This window comes from Pan troglodytes, chromosome 10 (genome assembly GCF_028858775.2).
Source record: "Pan troglodytes isolate AG18354 chromosome 10, NHGRI_mPanTro3-v2.0_pri, whole genome shotgun sequence".
Classification (NCBI taxonomy): domain Eukaryota; kingdom Metazoa; phylum Chordata; class Mammalia; order Primates; family Hominidae; genus Pan; species Pan troglodytes.
The window spans coordinates 57300925-57323240 of NC_072408.2; positions in this window are offsets into that span (position 1 = coordinate 57300925).

Genomic DNA, 22316 nt, shown 5'->3' on the forward strand with positions numbered 1-22316 from the left:
ATTTCTTCTCGATTTTCCAATTTATTGGCATGTAGTTGCTCATAGTAGCCACTAACAATTCTTTGAATTTCTGTAGTATCAATTGTAATGTCTCCTTTTTTATTTCTGATTTTATTTATTTGGATCTTCTGTATTTTTTTCTTAGTCTGGCTAAAGGTTTTTCAATTTTGTTTAGCACAATTTTGTAAAACAAACACAACTTTTTGTTTCATTGATCTTTTGTATGTTTAAAAATTTCTATTTATGTCTTCTTTGTTTAATTATTTATTGTCTTCTACTAATTTTGGGTTTGGTTTGCTCTTGTTTTTCTAGTTATTTAACATGCATCATTAGATTGTTTATTTGAAGTTTCTGTTCTTTTCTGATGAAGGCACTTATAGCTATAAAATTCCAATTTAGTACTGCATTTGCTGTATTCCATAGGTTTTGATATGTTGTGTTTCTATTGTTATTTGTTTCAAGAAAATTTTCAATTTCCTTCTTAATTTATTAATTGACTCACTGGTCATTCGGTAGCATGTTGTGTAATTTCCATGTGTTTGTATAATTTCCAAAATTCCTTGTCATTAATTTCTAGTCAGATAAGATGCTTGATATTATTTCTTTTTTAAAAATGTTTTATTCTTGTTCTTGCAATAGTTTACTGAGAATGATGATTTCCAATTTCATCCATGTCCCTACAAAGGACATGAACTCATCATTTTTTATGGCTGCATAGTATTCCATGGTGTATATGTGCCACATTTTCTTAATCCAGTCTATCATTGTTGGACATTTGGGTTGGTTCCAAGTCTTTGCTATTGTGAATAATGCCGCAATAAACATACGTGTGCATGTGTCTTTATAGCAGCATGATTTATAGTCCTTTGGGTATATACCCAGTAATGGGATGGCTGAGTCAAATGGTATTTCTAGTTCTAGATCTCTGAGGAATCGCCACACTGACTTCCACAGTGGTTGAACTAGTTTACAGTCCCACCAACAGTGTAAAAGTGTTCCTATTTCTCCACATCCTCTCCAGCACCTGTCGTTTCCTGACTTTTTAATGATTGCCATTCTAACTGGTGTGAGATGGTATCTCATTGTGGTTTTGATTTGCATTTCTCTGATGGCCAGTGATGGTGAGCATTTTTTCATGTGTTTTTTGGCTGCATAAATGTCTTCTTTTGAGAAGTGTCTGTTCATGTCCTTTGCCCACTTTTTGATGGGGTTGTTTGTATTTTTCTTGTAAATTTGTTTGAGTTCATTGTAGATTCTGGATATTAGCCCTTTGTCAGATGAGTAGGTTGCGAAAATTTTCTCCCATTTTGTAGGTTGCCTGTTCACTCTGATGGTAGTTTCTTTTGCTGTGTAGAAGCTCTTTAGTTTAATTAGATCCCATTTGTCAATTTTGGCTTGAAATCTATTTTGTCAATTTTGGCTCAGTAAACTATTACAAGAACAAAAAACCAAACACCACATATTCTCACTCATAGGTGGGAATTGAACAATGAGAACACATGGACACAGGAAGGGGAACATCACACTCTGGGGACTGTTGTGGAGTGGGGGGAGGGGGGGAGGGATAACATTGGGAGATATACCTAATGCTAGATGATGAGTTAGTGGGTGCAGCGCACCAGCATGGCACATGTATACATATGTAACTAACCTGCACATTGTGCACATGTACCCTGAAACTTAAAGTATAATAATAATAATAAAAGTTTTAATATTTGTTTTGAGACCTAACATATGATTTATCCTTGAGAATTATCGATATGTTGAAGAAAAGAATGTGTATTCTGCATATTTTGCAGCTGTTGGATGAAATTTTCTGTAAATATTTATTAGATCCATTTGGTCTATAGTGCAGATTAAGTCCAATGTTTCTTTTTTCTTTTCTTTTCTTTCTTTTTTTTTTATTTTTATTTTTTGAGATGGAGTCTCACTCTGTTGCCCAGGCTGGAGTGCAGTGGTGGGATCTCGGCTCACTGCAACCTCCGCCTCCCGGGTTCAAGTGATTCTTCTGCCTCAGCCTCCTGAGTAACTGGTACTACAGGGTCACGCCACCACACTTGGCTAATTCTTGTATTTTTAGTACAGACAGGGTTTCACCATATTGACCAGGCTGGTCTTGAACTCCTGACCTCGTGATCCAGCCACCTTGACCTCCCAAAGTGCTGGGATTACAGGAGTGAGCCACTGCACCTGCCTAAGTCTGATGTTTCTTTGTTGATTTTCTGTCTGGAAGATCTTTTCAATGCTGAAAGTCAGATGTTGAAGTCTTCAGCTATTATTGTATTGGTGCTTGTCTCTTTCTTTAGCTCTAATGATGTTTCCTTCATATATCTGGGTGCTCCAGTGTTGGGTGCATATATATTTAAAATTGTTATATCTTCTCATTGAATTGACCCCTTTATCATTATATAGTGTCCTTCTTTATCTCTTCTTATAGTTTTTGTCTTGAAATCTATTTTGTCTAATGTAAGTATAGCATCTCTTGCTCTTTTTGGCTTTTATTGGCATGGCATATCTTTTTCCATCCCTTTATTTTCAATATGTGTCTTTATAGGTGATGTGGGAGTCTGGCTTTTTTTATCCGTTCAGCCAGTCTATGACATTTTACTGGAGAGTGTAGTCCATTTACATTCAGTATTATTATTGATAAGTAAGAACTTACTCCTGCCATTTTGTTATTTGTTTTTTGGTTGTTTTGTGGTCTTCTCTTCCTTTCTTCTTTCCTTCCTGTCTTCCTCTAGTGAAGGGGATTTTCTCTGGTGATATAGTTTCTTGTTTTTTATTTATTATGTGTCCATTGCATGTTTTTTGGTTTGAGGTTACCATGAGGTTTGCAATAATGGGTTGTTTTATAACCCATTATTTTAACCTGATAATAACATGATTTGCATAGATAAACAACAAGCAAAAAGAAAACTAATAAAAACTCTATGCCTTACCTTCACTGCTCTGCTTTTTAACCTTTTGTTGTCTCTACTTATATCTTATTTTACTATGTCTTGAAAAGTTATTATTTTTGATTGGTTCATTGTTTAGTCTTTCTACTTAGAGTAGTTTAGATACCACCATTACAGTGGTATAATATTCTGTGTTTTTCTGTGTACTTAACTATTATCAGTGAGTTTGGTATCTTCAAGTGATTAGTTATTGCTCATCAGTGTCCTTTTCTTTCTGATTGAAGTACTCCCTTTAGCATTTCTTCAAGGACAGGTCTGTTATTGATGAAATCCCTTAGCTTTTGTTTGTCTGAGAAAGTCTTTATTTCTCCTTCATATTTGAAGGATGTTTTCAATGGATATACTATTCTAGGGTGAAAGTTTTTTTCCTTCAGCACTTTAAACATGTCAAGCAACTCTCTCCTGGCCTGTAAGGTTTCCACTGAAAACTCTGCTCCCAGAATTACTAGAGCTCAATTGTATGTTATTTGTTTCTTTTCTCTTGCTGCTTTTAGGATCTTTTCTTTATCCTTGACCTTTGAGAATTTGATTATTAAGAGCCTTGAGGTAGTCTTCTTTGGGTTAAATATGGCTGGTGTAGTATAACCTTCTTGTACTTGGATATTGGTATCTTTCTCTGGCTTTGGGAAGTTCTCTTTTATTATCCTTCTGAAAACTTTTTACCCTATCTCTTTCTCTACCTTCTCTTTAAGGCCAATAACTTTTATATTTGCCCTTTGAGGCTATTTTCTAGATTCTATTTTCTAGATCCTATGTGAGGCTATTTTCCAGGTGTGCATCATTGTGTTTTATTCTTTTTTCTCTTCTGTGTATTTTTTGTCATCTTGTCTTTAAGCTTACTAATTCTGCTTAATCTATTCTACTATTAAAGGACTATGATGCATTCTTCAGTAGGCCAGTTGGATTTTTCAGTTCCAGAATTTCCTCTTGATTCTTTTAAACTATTTCAATCTCTTTATTAAATTTATCTGATACAATTCTGAATTCATTCTCTGTGTTATCTTGAATTTCTTTGTGTTTCCACAACACAGCTACTTTGACTTCTCTGTCTGAAAAGTCACACATCTGTTTCCCTAGGATTGATCCCTGGCATCTTATGTAGTTTACTTCATGAGGTCATGTTTTCCTGGTTGGCGTTGATGCCAGTATATATTCTTCAATGTCTGGGCATTAAAGGTTCAGGTATTTATATTGCAGTTGTCACCGAATGGGCTTATTTGTAGCCATCTTTCTTGGGAAGGCTTTCCAGATATTTGAAAGGCCTTGGGTGTTGTGATCTAAGCTGTATCTATGTTTTGGGGCACCCCAAGCCCAGTAATGCTGTGGTTCTTGCAAACGTGTAGAGGTACCACCTTGATAATCTTGGACAAGATCCAGGAGAATTCTCCAGATTACCAGGCAGAGGCTCCTGTTGTCTACCCTTACTTTCTCCCAAACAGAGAAGGGGTGGAGTGACACAAGCACTCTTGTGCCTATCACTAGTATAACTGTGCTGGGTCAGACCTGAAGCCAACACAGCACTGGGTCTCACCCAAGGCCTGCTGTAACTACTCCCTGGCTACTGCCTATATTCACTCAAGGCCCTGGGGTTCTATAGTCAGCAGGTGGCAAATCCAGCCAGGGCTGTGTCCTTCCCTTTAGTGTGGTGAGGTCCCCAGGCCCTGGGTGAATCCAGAGGTGCTGTCCAGGAGTCATGGCCTAGAGTCAAAACTTTAGAAGTCCAGCTGGTGTTCTATATATTGCAACTCAGCTGGCACTCAAACCACAAGACACAGTCCTTCCCCTTCTTCCATCCCATTTCCAAAGGCAGAGAAGCCTCACTGTGTAGCCACCTCCACCCCAGGACACAAGGAATACTACCAGACCACTGGTCAATGTTCCCTTACGGCCCTAGAGCTCTTAAATTAGCCTGTGGAGAATGTCGTCTGGCCTGAAACTTACGCTTCAAGGAAATGGGCTCCCCTCTGGCCCAAGGCAGCTCCAGGAATGCTGTCCAAGAGTTCAGTCCTAGAATTGGGAAACTTCAAAAGCCCACTATGTGCTCTGCCTGCCTCCGCCCTCCAGAATCATGCTGGTACCTAAGGTTCAAGACAAAGTCTCCTTTATGTTTCCCTCTGCATTTCTCAAGCAGAAGAGGTTTTGTCCTATAGCCAACACAGCTAGTAATTATACTAAATCTCTCCTGAAGCCAGCAAATCTTAGAGGCTCACTCAAGTCTCTTGATGTAATACCTGGGTATTGCCGCTGGTTATTCAGTGCCCAAGGGCTCTTCAGTTAGCAGGTGATGAATCCTGTCAGTAATAGGTCCTTTCCTTCAAGGTAGTGGGTTCCCTTCTGGCCCAGGATTTGTCTAGAAGTGTCATCTGGGAGCTAGGGCCTGGAAAGGGGGCCTCACTGGCCTCTGTCTGGTGCCCTATCCTGCTGTGGCTGGGTTGGTGTCCAAGATGCAAGACAAAGTCCTCCCACTCTTCCCTCTCCTCTCCTTAAGTGGAAGGAAAGGGTCTCTTTTGGAGCCATGAGCTGAGCAGCCTGGGCTTAGGGGAGGGGCGATGCCAGCACTCTCTTGGCTGCCACAGCTGGTGTCTCAGTATGTTGTGAGATCCCCCACCCCAGTCCAGTGTCTCTGGGCCTAGTTCAGCACTAGGACTCACCTAAGAGTTGCAGTCCTTGTGTCCTGTGTTTACTTGGAGACACAGAGTTCTTGTAGCCCTTGATGGCAAGGTTTGCTGGCATTCAAGTTCTGACCCCTGGGATGGGTGATTCCCCTCTGACGAGGGCTGGTGCTGGTTTAAATGCTCCTCTGTGGGTAGGCATCAGCTGAGTTTGGTCTGGTTTTCCTTTATGCTCAACAGGACAGCACTGAGTTCAATGCCTCACAATTGCTGTGTTCGCTGTCCCCCAACCGCCAGAAATACTCTCCAGACCACACCTCTGCTGCTGCTGGGCAGTGGGGGAAGGGTGGCATTGAGGAGTCAGGACTGAAAGAATTCTCTCTTCAGTGCCTCTTTCAGAGACATGAAGTTAAAACCAGATACTATGAGTGCTTATTTGATTTTTGATTCTCATGAGTTGTTTTTTCTGTGTACATAGTTGTTAACTTGATGTCCTTGCCAGCGGTTGCAGTGTGGCAGGGCTGAAAGATCAGTGGAGTCTTCTATTTCACCATCTTGTTCTGCCTCCAAATTATATTTTATATACTGAAAAATTAAAACAGTATGTCACAAGTACTCTGATTAACAGGTCAATGGAACAGGATAAAATACAAAAGAATATACTCATTGTATTTAATATGGTAGCAGTGGATCGAATCATAAAATAAAATATATTATTTAATTAATGATGTTTGGACATATGGGTAACCAGCTGATAAAAAAATAGTTGATTTACACCTAATTCTTTACACGAGCAAAATTTCAAATGGGCCTGTGATTTAAATGTATAAGATATAACCATTAGAGTAGTTTTTAAACTATGGAAGAATTATTTTATAATCTCTAAACAGAGAATTTTATTCTATGACACAAAACTTTGAAGCCATAAACATGTAATAAATTTTAATACACACAAATGAAAAATTATACATAAAATCTGGGAAAATATTCATAGTTTATGTAAATAATAAAGATCTAATTTTCTTAAAGTCTGATAAAAAAAGAACACTTTTCACCATGGGCAAAAACTATAGACCTAGAACACTCAAAGAAAGATATACAAATGGCTCTTAAATACATATGAAGCTGTTCAACAACACTGTTAGTAAGAAAAATGCAAATTAAAACTACATTGATATATAATATTTTACCTATCAGAATAAGAAAGATTCAAAAGTTTGGCAAGTTCTTGTGATCATAAAGGTATAAGGAAACAGGAACTTTCTTACACTGGTGGCAGTAGTGTAAATTGGCACAAGTGCTATGAAGGGAAATTTGGCAATATCTATCAAATTACAAATGTACAACTTACAACAAAGCAGTTCTACTTCAAATTTCTACAGACATACTCTACATATGCAAAATAATGTTTATGTAATGTTTTTTTCATTAAGAATTCTTAATAATGGTAAAATACTGGACAAAACAAAAATATTATTAACATAAAACATGTTAAACAAATTATAGTACATTTAACCAATAAAAGACCATTTGATAATAAAAATGAGCATGGAACATTTTCAAATATTGATATGAAAAGTCCTCCAAAATATAGAATTAATAATTAATTTTAATAAATTAAAAGAACAAGGTATGAGTGTGTATGTGTGTTGTGCATGCATCTACACACATTTGCTTACTATTGAAGAATACACAAAAATTAATAACATTGGTTTTTCATGAGAAGGGAAATAATGGACTCTGAACAGATATAGGAGAGACTTTCTACCCTTTATCCTTTCGGAATTATGAGACTTTCTGAATTTGAGCATGTACAGGCCAAGACTAGCCCCTGCCACTGAAAATAAAAAGCAAATATATATATATATATATATATATATATATATATATATATATATATAACAATTCATGATTTATAGATGTATAAAGAATGCAGTCATAAAGAGAACTTCTCATTAGTGGCCTAAGGAAAAATTCATACCAAACTAACCACATTTCTTTTAATAAATTCAGTGATATTTTAAGGGACTGTTATCGTTAGGTTGTATTTTGACTCCAGATTTTTTGTTAACAAATCACTTAGGACATTTCTGGGAGAAAATAAAATAAATGCAGGACATGGCACTTGAGTCAATTTACAACCAGCTGAAAACCCACAGCCAATAACAAGAAATTTCCCCCCTGTGGTGATATAAACTGCAAGAGAGTTGTTAAGAGCCTTTCCCAACAACTTGCATTGATATTAAGATTGCTAATATGGTTTATAAGAGAGTAGTCATTCAAAATAATCTTAGCTATTAAATTGGAGCAAATGTCATTGTGGTTTTCACTATTTTAATGGCAAAAACTGTGATTACTTAATTGAAATAATGTATTGGATAGGTTTGGGTCCTTAACTATGCATGATAATTTGTTGGGAAAGTCCTATGAAGAATAAAGAGGAGAAGGCGGTAATAAGCAGGAAGCACCTTCAGAGCTCAATGCAGGTATAACAGCTGTGAACAAAGAGGAAGAAGGAAGGGGGATTAGGCAGGAAGGGTCTCAGACTGTAGCCCACTTCCAAAAAGGCTTTAGGCAGGACTTCGTCCCTCAAACCAAAGTCACCTGTTAGAGGATCCCTGCTTCTGTAGAAATGGGCCAGCACTAGTATCTCTCACCTTGTCCAGTCTTTGGCTGCGAGCAGCCTGGGGAAAGTATAGCCTTATGAGAATGTGGTAGTTATTTCTAGAGGGGTGGCAGTTACTTCTCACAGTGAAAGATCTGAAAAGCACATTTGCCATTATAGTCTATCCCTTGCACAGATCTACTTCTCTATGTACATTCAAGGGGGCAGCTCCTCCATGGCTTCTGGGGGGAGTACAGGGGGTCTTTCTTCTTTGTAAGAGGGAACTTACAAGTAGGAGGTTAGTAAGATGAATTGTAGCCCCGTCAATGCAGTTATTTCCTTACCCTCAGCTCTGACCATAGCAGGTCTTGATGGCTTATCTGAGGAATCTAAAGCATTGACAGTTGCACCCCTCTCAGTATGTGATTTCCGCACATCTTTTCACAGTTAAAATTGCTCCAGAAATCACATGAATTCCACACGTATTCCCTCCTGCCTCTGTTGTGAACAAGTAGCCTTTCCTCTGCCTGATGATCAGAGCCAAATATTCTTATCAAGATTGTGATAACTCTTTTCAACTGATGGTCTTTGTCAAAAATTTTAAAGTGCTCCGGCAGCTGCAATAGATTGTGGTTCAACAGGACCTTTTCTATACTACCTGGCAATGGTACAGCAAGGTGGTAATAGCAAGGGGAGCAAGACTTCCACCCCTGCAGACTGCAGAGTTGTAGAAACAGGAAACACCAAGTCCTTCAGCTGGGAGCTGATGGAGAGTGAGCCACTTCCACTTCTTCATTTCTGAATCCATATATTCTTTCTACTGGGGGAAGGTGGGGGTAGGGGAAGCAGGACAATGTAAAGGTTTCTGATTTAATGCATATACTTCACCCCGAAGGAGAAAAATCTATCTTTTCAGAGTATTTTTCCAAAGTGGCACTTTATCTTTGCCTATGAGGCTGGCTGCCTCTGATTGCCTGTGATATATTCACAGGATTCCATGACCGTAGACCTGTCCCTGCAACTCCTTTGCTGTGAAGGGGGCCTACTCTTCTGATGCCATGTTGGGTGAGATTTCGTGCTTACAGATTAAGTATTCCTTAATCCCTTTCATAATGGTGCTGGAAGATGCTTTTGGGGCAAGAAAGGCAAATCCATACCTGGAATAAATATCAATTTCTGTGAAGAACAACCCTGGCTCTTCCAAGTCACAAGGGGTCCATTGCAATCAACTTGTTACCAAATGCCTGGTGAGTCTTTGAAGTAGCATCATACTGGGGGCTCAGCAGTGGTCTCTGTTGCTGACAGGTTGGAAATTCAGAGGCAGCAGTAGTTAGATCAGTAGTGGGAGTCCAAATTGTTGGGCCAATAAGAGACTTCTTTCTCTACCACTGTGGCCATCCCACTTTAGTGCCCATAGTGTCAGTAGTGGGGGTGACTAGTGATTAATGCTGGTGTCTTCATTTGGTTTGCTATAACAAAATACTATAGATAGGCTTATAAAAAAACACTTATTTCTCACAATTCCAAAACCTGGAAGTCTGAGACCAGAGTAGTTGGTTTCTGTAAAGGCCATCTTCTGGTTTGCAGACAGGTGTCTTTTCTCAGTATCCTCACATAGTAAAGAGGACAAGCGAGCTCTCTGTGGTTCCTTTCATAAGCACATTGATCCTGTTCATGAGGGCTCCACCCTTATGACTTAGTTATCTTCCAAAGGCCCCACCTCCTTCCAAAGGCCCCCAATATGGTATACCATCATATTGAAGGTTAGAATTTTAATATGTAAATTCGGGGTTGGAGGCACAAACGGTTAGTCCCTTGAAGCTGGTTAATGGCAGTTGCCTGATTCATTTTGTTTACTGGGATGTTCTGTGCCACTTTAATGGTAAATGCTTTCTGTGGGGCACTAACTTTAGTGCCCATTTAGAGACACAAGAATTGTCGTATTTTATGCTCACCCCTGTATGACTATCCATATTCCTCTAGCCAGACCACCTCGTCCCTTGTCTCATATTTTCCAGCCCTTGTCCTATCAGTCCCTTGATTAGAGGGCGTGACCTTGCTTCAGGATTATAGGTACCTGAATTGTCATTGACATCAACTAATACCATATCTTTTCCCACCATTGATATTTCCAACACCGTAGGCTCTTCCAGATTGTATGACCCAAGTGACAGGGCCGTTTGCACCACAGTATAGACTTGCTGAAGAGCCCTGTTAATGCTTTAAGCACCACTCAAAGCTGTCAGCTTTTGACATCACTTGGTATATGGGCTACAGAAATATTTCCTGGTGTGGCCGTGTTGTGTCTAGAACCCAAAGAGGCCTACCAAGAGCTGTTTCCATTTTTATGGTAGACTAGATACAGCATTTTTATTCACTTTGAAGGGGATAACCTTGTATGATTCTGACTACTAGATCCCTAAAATTATCACTAAACTGATAATTCCCTGAAACTTTGTGGTGATTACCTCTCATCTGTTGGAGTGTGTGTGTCATCCCAAGGTCTCAGTCATATTAGCCACCTCTTGCCCATCCTGTCCGATCAGCATCATGTCATCAGTATAATGGATCCATTGATGCTTGGTGAGATACCTACAAAGTTTAGATACTTTTGGACTATATTCCAAAGAGGATAGGAGAGTTAATATACTCTGAGGTAAAAAAAAGAATTAAATATTTTTGATTATTCTATTATTTTCTAAAAGAATTAAATATTTTTTGCTTATTCTATTATTTTCTAATCACAATAGAAAAAAAATTCACCAAATGAATGACCACCTAACATATATTTGAGGCCTTATTAATCTACATCTGCTATGATACCACATTTGAAAAAGTGTGATCCATTCTACTATTGGTTGAGTCTGTGGTAGTCTTCAGTTATTTGCTCAGATCCATCTGGTGTCTGTAGGGGCCAGACTTTTTAATTAAACAGAAATATAGTGCTACCTGTGTATTTTTTTTTTTTGTTTTCATGGTGGCATGAACATGGGCCATCACCATGGGATACAATATTATTTTTAATTGACTATTTAGGCTAAAGAGAATGAGGAGCATTTGAGAGGTTTCTCTTTGGCCTTCTCCATTACACTACCTCTTATTCCACAAGCCAAGGACCCAAATGAGTTGCAATTTCATTATACACTCAGATGCTGGAAAAATAACCACTGTATGGATCTGCAGAAACAAATGGACTCAATATGAACTGATAGTAAATGGTCACAGTGATGTTTTGGACTCCAGGTACCAATGTCAACTTAAGATTTGTACTCAACTGTCCTCTAAATATCTGTGTATTCCCCTTTCTCTTGTATGCAGTTACCCAAGCAAATGGTTGTAGAACCCTAGGTGGGATAAGGACCAAGGGAAAACATTATCACATATACCTACCAGAGGATTGCAGGGTCCTTCTTCCTAAGGGCTAGGCTACCTCTTCAGGTTTTGGATCTAAAACTCAGTTGAGGGAACTGAGAAAGTTATTGTGCTTTGTTTGTTTGTTTGTTTTTTAGAGCAAATACACTCAGCCTCCTTTTCTTCCATTCTTGTCTTTTCTGGCTGTAGATGTTAATCAGGATGCTGGTTGGCTGCCCATGCTCCAGTAACCAACTCCATGATTCCTTGATGGTCAATCCCCCTTGGCTGTTGCTCCTACCTTGCTGGTCATTATGACAATTGTGTTATACTGGCTTCTGGCAGTTAAGAACTGCCACCCGGTCCCTATTACTTTGTGGTCCTATCATCCACAGGGATAGTAATGATCTCTGTGACCAACTCTCAGCCCTGGCTTACAAAGGACAGTCACCAATGAACTTCTGAGTGATTCTGGTGGCAGTCTCACCAGTGCATTCCTGATGGCCCTGGTGAATGTGTATTCTCTGAGTCCTCTCATGGACCATGATCCTCTTGAAAAATCTTCTTCTGGCTTCACATAAGGTATTTATTTCAACACTCTCTCTGCCATCAGCTTCATTATTTCTTTCTCTATTGTCTGTAAGTGCAACTCAGGCATTTCCACTTTACTCAGCTTGAGTTATAATTTTCTCTGTGCTTCTAATACCCATCTAGCAGTGACTTTGCTTTCTAGGACCCTCTGGGGTCTTTACCAGGATGTTAAATCGGGTGTACCAAGTAAATGACCCCAACTTGAGGAATTCTTTCTTATTCAGATTTGTATTATTATCTCCTTGATTAAGCACCCTTAAAACTCAAACTAGGGTTTGTGAACGCTCCTGGATCCTTGCTGATACATCTATCTAAATCTTGCAATTCCTTTGGCGTATAATCTCCTTTTCCCCAATCAGGCCCAGCACACACTAAGCTAGGCTATGCTAAGATTTTGTTTTTGTTATACTCCTGGAAGCCAGGAAAGAAGGTATAAATATAGGGGGATTGGCAACTTGTAGGGGTGGATGGAGGCTCTGCAGAATCTTCCAGCTTGAAGAAATGCTAGCTGTTACTAAGGAGAGGTATTAGAGTTCTTATTAGATGACTCAGAACCTTTGCAAGATGAATGTGTTTTGCAGAGCCAACATCTCCAGAGGCAATCATCAAGATATTCCAGTTCCATATTTCAGGACTCATGGTCAGGGCCCTGACCAGTCTTGGCCTAGAAGTCTCTGGAGCTCTGTGTCTCCATCAAACTCCAAGTGTGCTTTTTGGCTATGGTCCCTCTTCTATCTTTTGTGGTGTTCCCCTACACTGGGATATTTTCCCAGATCACCATCCATGGAATTCTTCAGGAATCAAGCTGCTGCCCTGAGCCAGGAGCCAGGTATATTCCCCTGACCACTCAGAATGGCTTTCATTTTGCACAGTGGGTGGTGAATGAGCCAGTCTCCAAATTTCATCTGACTGGCAGACTTCTTGGACCACTCTTAGTACTGTCTGTGTAATTCAGGTTCTTTGCAAAGCAAATGCCAAATGGAATAGGATTGTGAGAGTCACCTGTTAACAATAAAAAGAAAGAATCAGGAATAGGCAGAGAGCACCTTCAGAGTGCATCACAAACCTGACACCTACTAAAGAAAAGCGGAAGGAAGAAATTGGGAGGAAGTGTCTCAGACTACGGGAAAGTTCAAATAAAGTTTTCAGCAGAGGGAGGGTAGTTCTTGAGCCAGAGTTGCTTGCTCTAGTACTCCCCATTGTGTTCAGTCATTTAGTAGGCAAAGCCCAGGAGTAGCATGACCACTATGCAAATGAATTGGTGGATCCAGATGTGGGGGTTGGAGGGCTAGAGCTGTCAGTCAACTATTATTTCCAAGATGAGAATCTGCGTGGCACATTTTCAAGGCTACCACATGCACAAAGTGTGACCAAGTATTCAACTGGGGTAAATACATAGTCTTAAAATTTGGATTAAAAAAAAAAACAAATAATTCATTCATTTCTAACTAGGGTGAAAGACATAGTATGATAGAAGTTTATTTAACAAAAATCTGACGATTCTTAATCCTCACGTTTTCAATAATGCAACAATAGGGAGTAGCTCCCTTAGACATGATTGGCATCTTACGCTGCACTTGTTGGAATATTGCATCCAGTTCCCAAAGAGTGATAGCCCTCCTATTCTTCATACTCATGAGATGCCATCACTGGTTTGTTACAAGTTCTGTGTGCCAGAAGAAAGCCACGTGAAATTTTGTCAAATAAACAGTTGAAGGAAATGGAATATTTAGTTGGCAGAAAAAAACACCTTCAAATATTTGAAGGCTGTCTTGTGGAAGAAAGTAAAGACTTGTTTTGTTTTGCTCCAGGGAGCAGAATTAATAACAATGAGAGGTAATTACAGGAAGGCAGATGATAGCTCAGTAAAAGAAAAATCTCTGTAACAATTAGAGTTATCCAACATTTGAACAGGCACATCAATTACATGCTAGGTTCCTGATCACTGCCTGGATGACCACTTCTCAGGGATGCCCTAGAATTGACTCATGCAATTGGAAGGGACTGAGTCTGATCTTTTTATTCCCTTCCAACCCAAATGTTTTATGATTCACCAATTTGGATAGAAAATCACAAAGCATTACTTGAATTTTCCTTTTTGGTTGACTGTAATCTCGGAAAATTTTGCTAATAGAAGAGGAGCTTGAAACATCTAGATCAAAAACTATAGAGGTAAAACATTAGTTGCTGTGTGAACAGGAGGCATACACTTACTACTGTTGAAATATTAATGTTTTGTGGCTTTAATAGCATTTTTTATGAAATAAACTTTAAAATCACTTGGTTCATTTTACAGATGAGCTTTTACAGGCTCTTACTTGATCACGTTCATGTTATCAATTTAGTGGTTGATATCCTGGACATCAGGATTTCAAATAAAAGTGAATATGTTCCCGCAACACTGTATTATTACTATCACCTTTCTATAGAACAAAGTTCTTATTTGGATAGACCGTTATGGGGCCAATAAATAAATAAATAATTTATTTGAAAGAGATGAATGATTAATTCCTTATTACTTTAACTTAATTCAATATGTATTAAATCAGGACCAATTTTGTGATCTAACATTATTCTTAGTACTGTGGGGGATATATTGCTTTATTTTTCTTCTTTAAAGAAAGACCTAGAAATACCATTTGACCCAGCCATCCCATTACTGGGTATATACCCAAAGGACTATAAATCATGCTGCTATAAAGACACATGCACACGTATGTTTATTGCGGCATTATTCACAATAGCAAAGACTTGGAACCAACCCAAATGTCCAACAATGATAGACTGGATTAAGAAAATGTGGCACATATACACCATGGAATACTATGCAGCCATAAAAAATGATGAGTTCATGTCCTTTGTAGGGACATGGATGAAATTGGAAATCATCATTCTCAGTAAACTATTGCAAGAACAAAAAACCAAACACCGCATATTCTCACTCATAGGTGGGAATTGAACAATGAGATCACATGGACACAGGAAGGGGAATATCACACTCTGGGGACTGTGGTGGGTTGGGGGGAGGGGGGAGGGATAGCATTGGGAGATATACCTAATGCTAGATGACGAGTTAGTGGGTGCAGTGCACCAGCATGGCACATGTATAGATAAGTAACTAACCTGCACAATGTGCACATGTACCCTAAAACTTAAAGTATAATAAAAAAAAAAAGAAAGACTTTTAAGTGTTTATTGTTTCTTGTTAGAGACATGGAACATACGTAGAGGAATATTGAGAAAAAATTTCTACACTCTACTTTTACAAAACCTTTTAAGTCAATTTTTAAGTACTATTGAAGGTTTTGAAAAATTCATATTGTGTATATGTGCATGTGTGTGTGCAAAGCTTAGAATAAACATTCTGGCTAGGTGCAGTGGCTCATGCCTATAATCCCAGCTCTTTGGGAGGCTGATATGGGAGGATTTCTTTAGCTCAGGAGATTGAAATCAGCTTGGGCAACATAGTGAGACTCTGTCTGTACCAAAAAAAAAAAAAAAAAAAAAAAAAAAAAAAAAAAAAATTTAACTAAACAGAGCCTTCTTTTTTGGTCCAAACCCTTATTTTTCTGGGAACTGTTGTTTCTCCTCCCTCATGTCCTTCATCTGCTAGTTTCCTTTAAAGATGGGCGCAGCCATTTTTAAAATAAATGTTTTCTCTGGCCAAATTGATTCAGCCAGCACTTGCCACTTAATCCATGCTTACCAAGTAGCTTTCTTTCCTGGCAATGTTGGTCTTGGGAAAGACAGAGTTAAATTAGATCAGTTTCTCTCATGTTGGTTGAAGTTGAAATTTGTAATTTGGAAATCCAATCTGGGCCAGGGTGTTTTCCACTATGCAGAAGGAAGAGCAAAGAGAAAAGAAAAAAGGAACAGAGAGACAGTCAGACAACAGAGAAAAGCCCTCAGCTCTCAGACCCTGTGTTCCAGCTGCTCCAGAAGTCCGGTGGCAACCGTCCTTCCCTCCTTTAGTCTAGTTGTTCAATTACTCTCTGGATTCTGGTTGTTCAGTTACTCCTTGGATTCCCTTGAATTCTGCCAATAAATTTTCTCTTTTTTCCTCTAAAGTTAGTTCAAGAGGGGTTTCTGAAATTCACCATAGTAAGGTCCTAAAAAAAATAATAAACTATATCTGAAAAACAAAGGTGGCCAGGCGCGGTGGCTCACGCCTGTAAATCCCAGCACTTTGGGAGGCCGAGGTAGGCAGATCACTTGAGGTCAGGAGTTCAAGACCAGCCTGACCAACATGGAGAAACCCTGTCTCTACTAAAAATACAAAATAGCTGGATATGGCGGCACATGCCTGTAATCCCAGCTACTTGGGAGGCTGAGGCAGGAGAATTGCTTGAACCTGGGAGGTAGAGGTTGCAGTGAGCCAAGATCGCACCATTGCACTCCAGCCTGGGCAACAGGAGTGCAACTCCATCTCAAAAAAAAAAAAACAAAAAAAAAACCCAAAAAACAAAGATGACCCAATATATGTCACCTACCCAAGTAGAGACAATGCATCATAGTGGAAACACTGCTGACTGACTGGAAGTGAGAAGGTTTAGGTTATGGCTCCAGCTCTGTGTTGACTAAGTAAGCTTTGATCCATTTTAAGATTCCTAGTTGGCTAACCTGAAAAGTCAGAGGGCAGGGTGGGGTTTTTAAAACTTTCTTAGTGAAAAAGTCTCTTCAAATAAAATAAAACAGATAAACCAATGTGTTAATCGAGGGAGGATGCTCTGGTTTGAATGTTTTTCCCCTAGAAAACTCATGTTGTAATTTAATCCCCAATGTGGCAGTATTGAGAGATGGCACCTTCAGTGGTAATTGAGTCATGAGAGCTCTGCACTCATGAATCGATTAATACATTCATGGATTAATGGGCTAAATAGATTACTGGGTTATCATAGGACTGGGACTGGTGGCTTTATAAGAAGAGTTAGAAGGACCAGAGCTAGCACACTCAACCCCCTTGCCATATAATGCCCTGTGAAGCTTTGGAACTCTGCAGAGAGTCCTCACCAGCAAGAAGACCATCACCAGATGCAGTCCCACGACCTTGGACTTTCCAGCCTCCATAATCATGTGAAATAAATTCCTTTTATTTGTAAATTACCCAATTTCCAATATTCTGTTATAAACAACAGGAAATGGACTAAGAGGAGAAGAGAATAGGGATAAGGGGTCCAGGTCCTCTCTCTTACTCCCCACAAAAAGCTTCATGGAACAAATAGAATAAAGCACTAGACAATGTCTAAGTTCCAAATCATCTCTAACATACTGTGATTTAAAGAATTAAACAATGAGGAGTTTTAGTTAGGAAAGGTAAACTATTGGTTAAATTCCAATGAGGAAAAGCAGGAAAAAAAATTCTGGGGTGGAACTAGTAGCTAATTATACTCAAAAGCTGATTTTGAGAAGTAAAATCTCCCAGACAGGTTCTCTTTAAACATCCACAGGGAGAAGGACTTCATTTTTTCACTGATGACCTAATAGTCTTCCCTTTAGAGATCAGCTGAAGATTTTTCCCACCTGCCACTTGTAAAGAAAAGGCAAGTGATTCTTGATGACAATGTAGAAACGGGATCATCTAGACATAAATGAAATGATTATTATGATCTCGATTCTCAGATCAAAAGTGGAAAGAAATTGTGAGGATGCAAAGTAGTTAAAGGCATAAATAAAATCAAAAATAAAAATCCACCTTCCTAGATCACTAAAGGAAAACAAATTGGTGCTCACCTGCTGATAACCGCTAATTGAATTTTTTGACCATAAATACACATTGATTTTTCTCCCACTTGTTTAAAGAACACCACATATGTTATTTTGAAAATTATATGCTGAAAAGTGGCTTTAGTTCTTAGTTTGTAAAAGCAAACATCCTTTAGAGAAAATAGGCTTGCAATGCTTCCCCATTCTGACAGATTCATTTTCCTTCATGAGAGACATTGTATCTAATTTTATTTTGTTTGAAACGCAATCTAATCCTTACATTTCAGTCAGTCCTACAAGTCCTGAGCATATTTGGTTCTATTCAGGTAGCCTGAAAACCTCGATAGAATAGGCTCTTTCACGAGCTTACAAATTCTTCTGTATCTCATTGTTGAACTGGAAGAGTAATACCTTGTGTTTTCAATTTTTCCAACATCTTTTCTAAATGATGGTAGCAGTTTGTAGGTTTTTTGTCAGATATCCTGGAGATAGGAGAAAGTTTTAATGACCTTTTTAAAGCAATACCATAGGCAGCAATAGTCCTTTCATAGCAGATGGTAAAAACTGCTGCAAAAAAGAGATTAAGAACAGTGCCTAAGGTTAAACAGCAAAATTTGGGCCATGTTTAGGCTTATAATTTTTGTATCTGAATTTCTCATTAATAGTATATGTGAGCTTCCATTGACTCTCAGAAAAATGGAAAGATTCAAGAAAACTGAAACTGTATTAGATTTGGATCCTCAAAACTTAATTTTTTCCATATTCTACACCATGGTCTATGTTGTGATAGGAACTTATCATTCAATCTGTCAGTTAGTCAGTGTTTTTAATATTGTTGAAAATCTCTGCATAAAAATGCTCATAAAAATGAATATGAAGGTATAAAAATGAACTTTGTAAACACATATAAATATAATGTGCACATATTACATACCTGCAATATACAGAATATATTTCTTTGATTCTAAAATGAAAAATTTTTTGTTTCAAACATTTCCAAAATTGGAATGTACTTAAAATTGATATTGTCATAAAGTTGCTGTTAACAAGGCAACAGCTGTGATTCATCAATGACTGATCCTGGGTAGAGAGCAGATCTAGTTTTCCATTCTACTATTCTTTGAACTTCTCTGTATCTTTAAAATTTTTCATAATCAATGCTTTGGGGAAATCTATTTAATTAAATAATTTAAATAAATCATTAATTAAATTAAGTAATTTAATTAAATAAGCCTATTTAATTAAAATCTTTGTGGCACAGGGCATAATGTTTTGTTGAAAAATGTGGACACCAATAGCTCTCACCATAAAAGTGTTTTACAAGATTGAGACTCTGAATATGCAGAAATTTTAGGAATACCTTAACCATTTCTGTTTGCTTATCTGATATATGAGACATATAATTTTAAAAATCTGAAAGAGTTCTTTTAAAAAACATAAAGTAACAATTCTCAGTGACAAGAAAGCATTATGTCAAAGGTTAACTGGCAGTGACTTTTTTCATTTTGGTGCTCCTGAAAATAATGGTGAATTGCACAATATAAAATACTGTTAGTAATATTTCCAAAGCTACATGTCATAAAGAATTTATAGCCTTAACTTTCATATCTGAGTGTTAAATAAATATACTAGCTACCACTTAATAAACATCCATAATATGCTAAGAATTTTATGTATATCATTTGACTTAATCCTTAAAAAATTATTTTCTTCATTTTACATATAGGGTGACTGAGAGAGAGACAGGTAGCTTGCCAGTTGTTCTATAGTTACGGAAGTAGTAGAGCCATTATTCACACTCAGGTCTACTTGGCCCGAAGCACTATCCCATAGGGGAAAAAAAAAAAAAAAAGACTTTCCTGCTGTCTGTGAGACAGGAAAAAAAAAAACCCACTAAAAGTATATAAACAATAAAAATGTTTTAAAATCCCCAAACAATTCAACAATATTGTGGATAGTAGGTGGAACCACCTTAAAAAAAAAAAAAAAAAAAAAAACTATGATGCAGGTAAATGAAACTTTCAACTTCCAAAGTTCCCTCTACTCCCTCTAGAGCAGTAAGTAGTTCATAAAACTGGCAACATATTAGAATTATCTTGTGTGCTTGTAAAAATACAGACTCCTGAGTTTTATATCTGTAGACATCTCTGATTCAGATTATCTCTGAATCTCTGATTCGGTAATTTTGCAAAAGGGACCCAAGGAATCTGTTTATCTAAATGTTTCCAGTGAAAATTTGGTACATAGTCAGGTGTGAGAACCTCTGCTGTAGAAAAGAAGACATTGTGTAAATGTTAATACAGCTTAGGTTCAAATTCCAGCTCTACTGCTAGCTGGTGAGACCTTTGGCAAATTACCTTGTTACTCTGCTTTGATGTATTCATCTCTAAAACGGAGCTATTAATAGTAATACCTTACAGGGTCATTGTGAAGATTAAATAAATTAAATGCATGTGGTGTTCTTAAAACTGTTCTTGGCAGAGAATAACAACTGAATACTTGTTGTTGGCTACTGTTAGGTGTTTGGCATAGATGTTCTTCTTTGTGAACTCATGGCTATTAAAAAGAAAGGCACATAAGAGAACAAAATAAAATAAATAGTGTGGAAGTTTTTACGTGCACTCAGCATAATCAGGAGTTTATTTACCCTTCCACCTAAGATGTCCAAAAACTAGACAAAATATATGATGAAATATTTTTCTAAACACTGGAAAACAGAAAACAAAGGACAGTGATCCCTGATTGATGGAGGCAAAAATAAGGTGAGATTTATCATTGGTCCTGTTTACTGCTTGAAAGAGCTTTCTAGACATGGTATAAGGAGGAGGAATCTATGCAATGCAAGTAATTAGATCCTGGGGTGGCAGGGATCATGTGGCAACACTCAACCACTAAAGGCAAGGTGGGTGTGGTTACTATAAAGGACAGCAGAGACAAAGCAGCAATGAGAATAGTCTGACTCATGCAGACCTATCACATTGGCTAATTGACGTTACAAGAAAAACGTTGAACTAACTAAGTTTAGCAGAATTGATCTGAGCGAAGAACCACTCATGAATCCAACAGCCCTCAGAACCAGAAAAGGTTCAGAGAGCTCCACCCAACAAGGTCGGCAGGCAGTATTTATTAGACAGAAAAAGGAAGTGACATATAGAAACAGTTTTATTGGTTACAGTGGAGCATTTGCCTTGTGTGGTCATGATGTGATGAGATATTTGCTTTATATGAATGCAGTCTGGTCAGTTTGCAGCCTGTGATTGGCTGAAGCTCAGCTGCTTTAATTGGCTAAGACTCAGATACTTCTTAGGAGAATATACTCTCAAGTTATATTGCAGTTTGTTTACATAAAAATTAGGTTGTAGTTTGCTAAGCATCCCATGTAAATAAGCAGCTTTAGGACAAATGGATGTGATATAATATATACGTAATTGGGAAGGCACCACCTGAAGTTGGACAACTGAAGCACTGCAGCCCCCTTCTGGGACGTTTCTAAAGGACAGTGATGAAGGGAATTTCTTTCAGTGGACAGAACTTCCAGCAGTGTACCTGGTTGTTTACTTTGCTTGGAAGAAGACATGACTACATGCGCAATTATGTAACTATTGACTAGGGGGTCAGGGACTGGGAAGAAGCATAATTGGAAAACTGGTGTCAGGAAAGAAAAAGTGAAATTGTGTTATTTATAGATGACAGGATTGAGTATGTAGCAAATTTGATGGAATCCACAAAAAAGCTACTAGAACTTATAAGTGGTTTACCAAAGTTCCAGGATGGAGGATACATATGCAAATATAAATTGTATTTATATGTATGAATGACAATTAAAGCAAGTAAATAAAACTGAATTTAAAATATCATTAAATAACAAATATTAAATGCTAAGAGATAATCTGAAAAAAGGTGTGAAAAATCTGTATACTGAAAGTTATACATATTAGTGAGAGAAATCAAAAAAGACCCATTAAATGGAGAGATATATTATGTTCTGGATGAGAATATTATTATTATGATCTTTAGTCTCTATAAATGATCTATGTATTAACAAATCCCAATAAATACCAGTAAGCTTTTTTTGAGTTAGAAATTGAAAAAGTAATTCTAAAATTTATTTGGAAATGTATATGACAACGAATAGCAAAAACAATTTTTTTTTTTTTTTTTTTGAGATGGAGTTTCACTCTGTTGCCCAGGCTGGAGTGCAGTGGAGCGATCCCAGCTCACTGCAACCTCCACCTCCCGGGTTCAAGCAGTTCTCTGCCTCAGCCGCCCGAGTAACTGGGATTATAGGCACCCACTACCGCAGCCAGCTAATTTTTTGTATTTTTACTAGAGACGGGGTTTCACCATTTTGGCCAGGCTGATCGTGAACTCCTGACCTCGTGATCCACCCGCCTCGGCCTCCCAAAGTGCTGGGATTACAGGCGTGAGCCATCGTGCCAGGCCAAAAACAATTTTTTAAAAGAGGAACAAAACTGGAAACCTAGTTCTACTTGATTT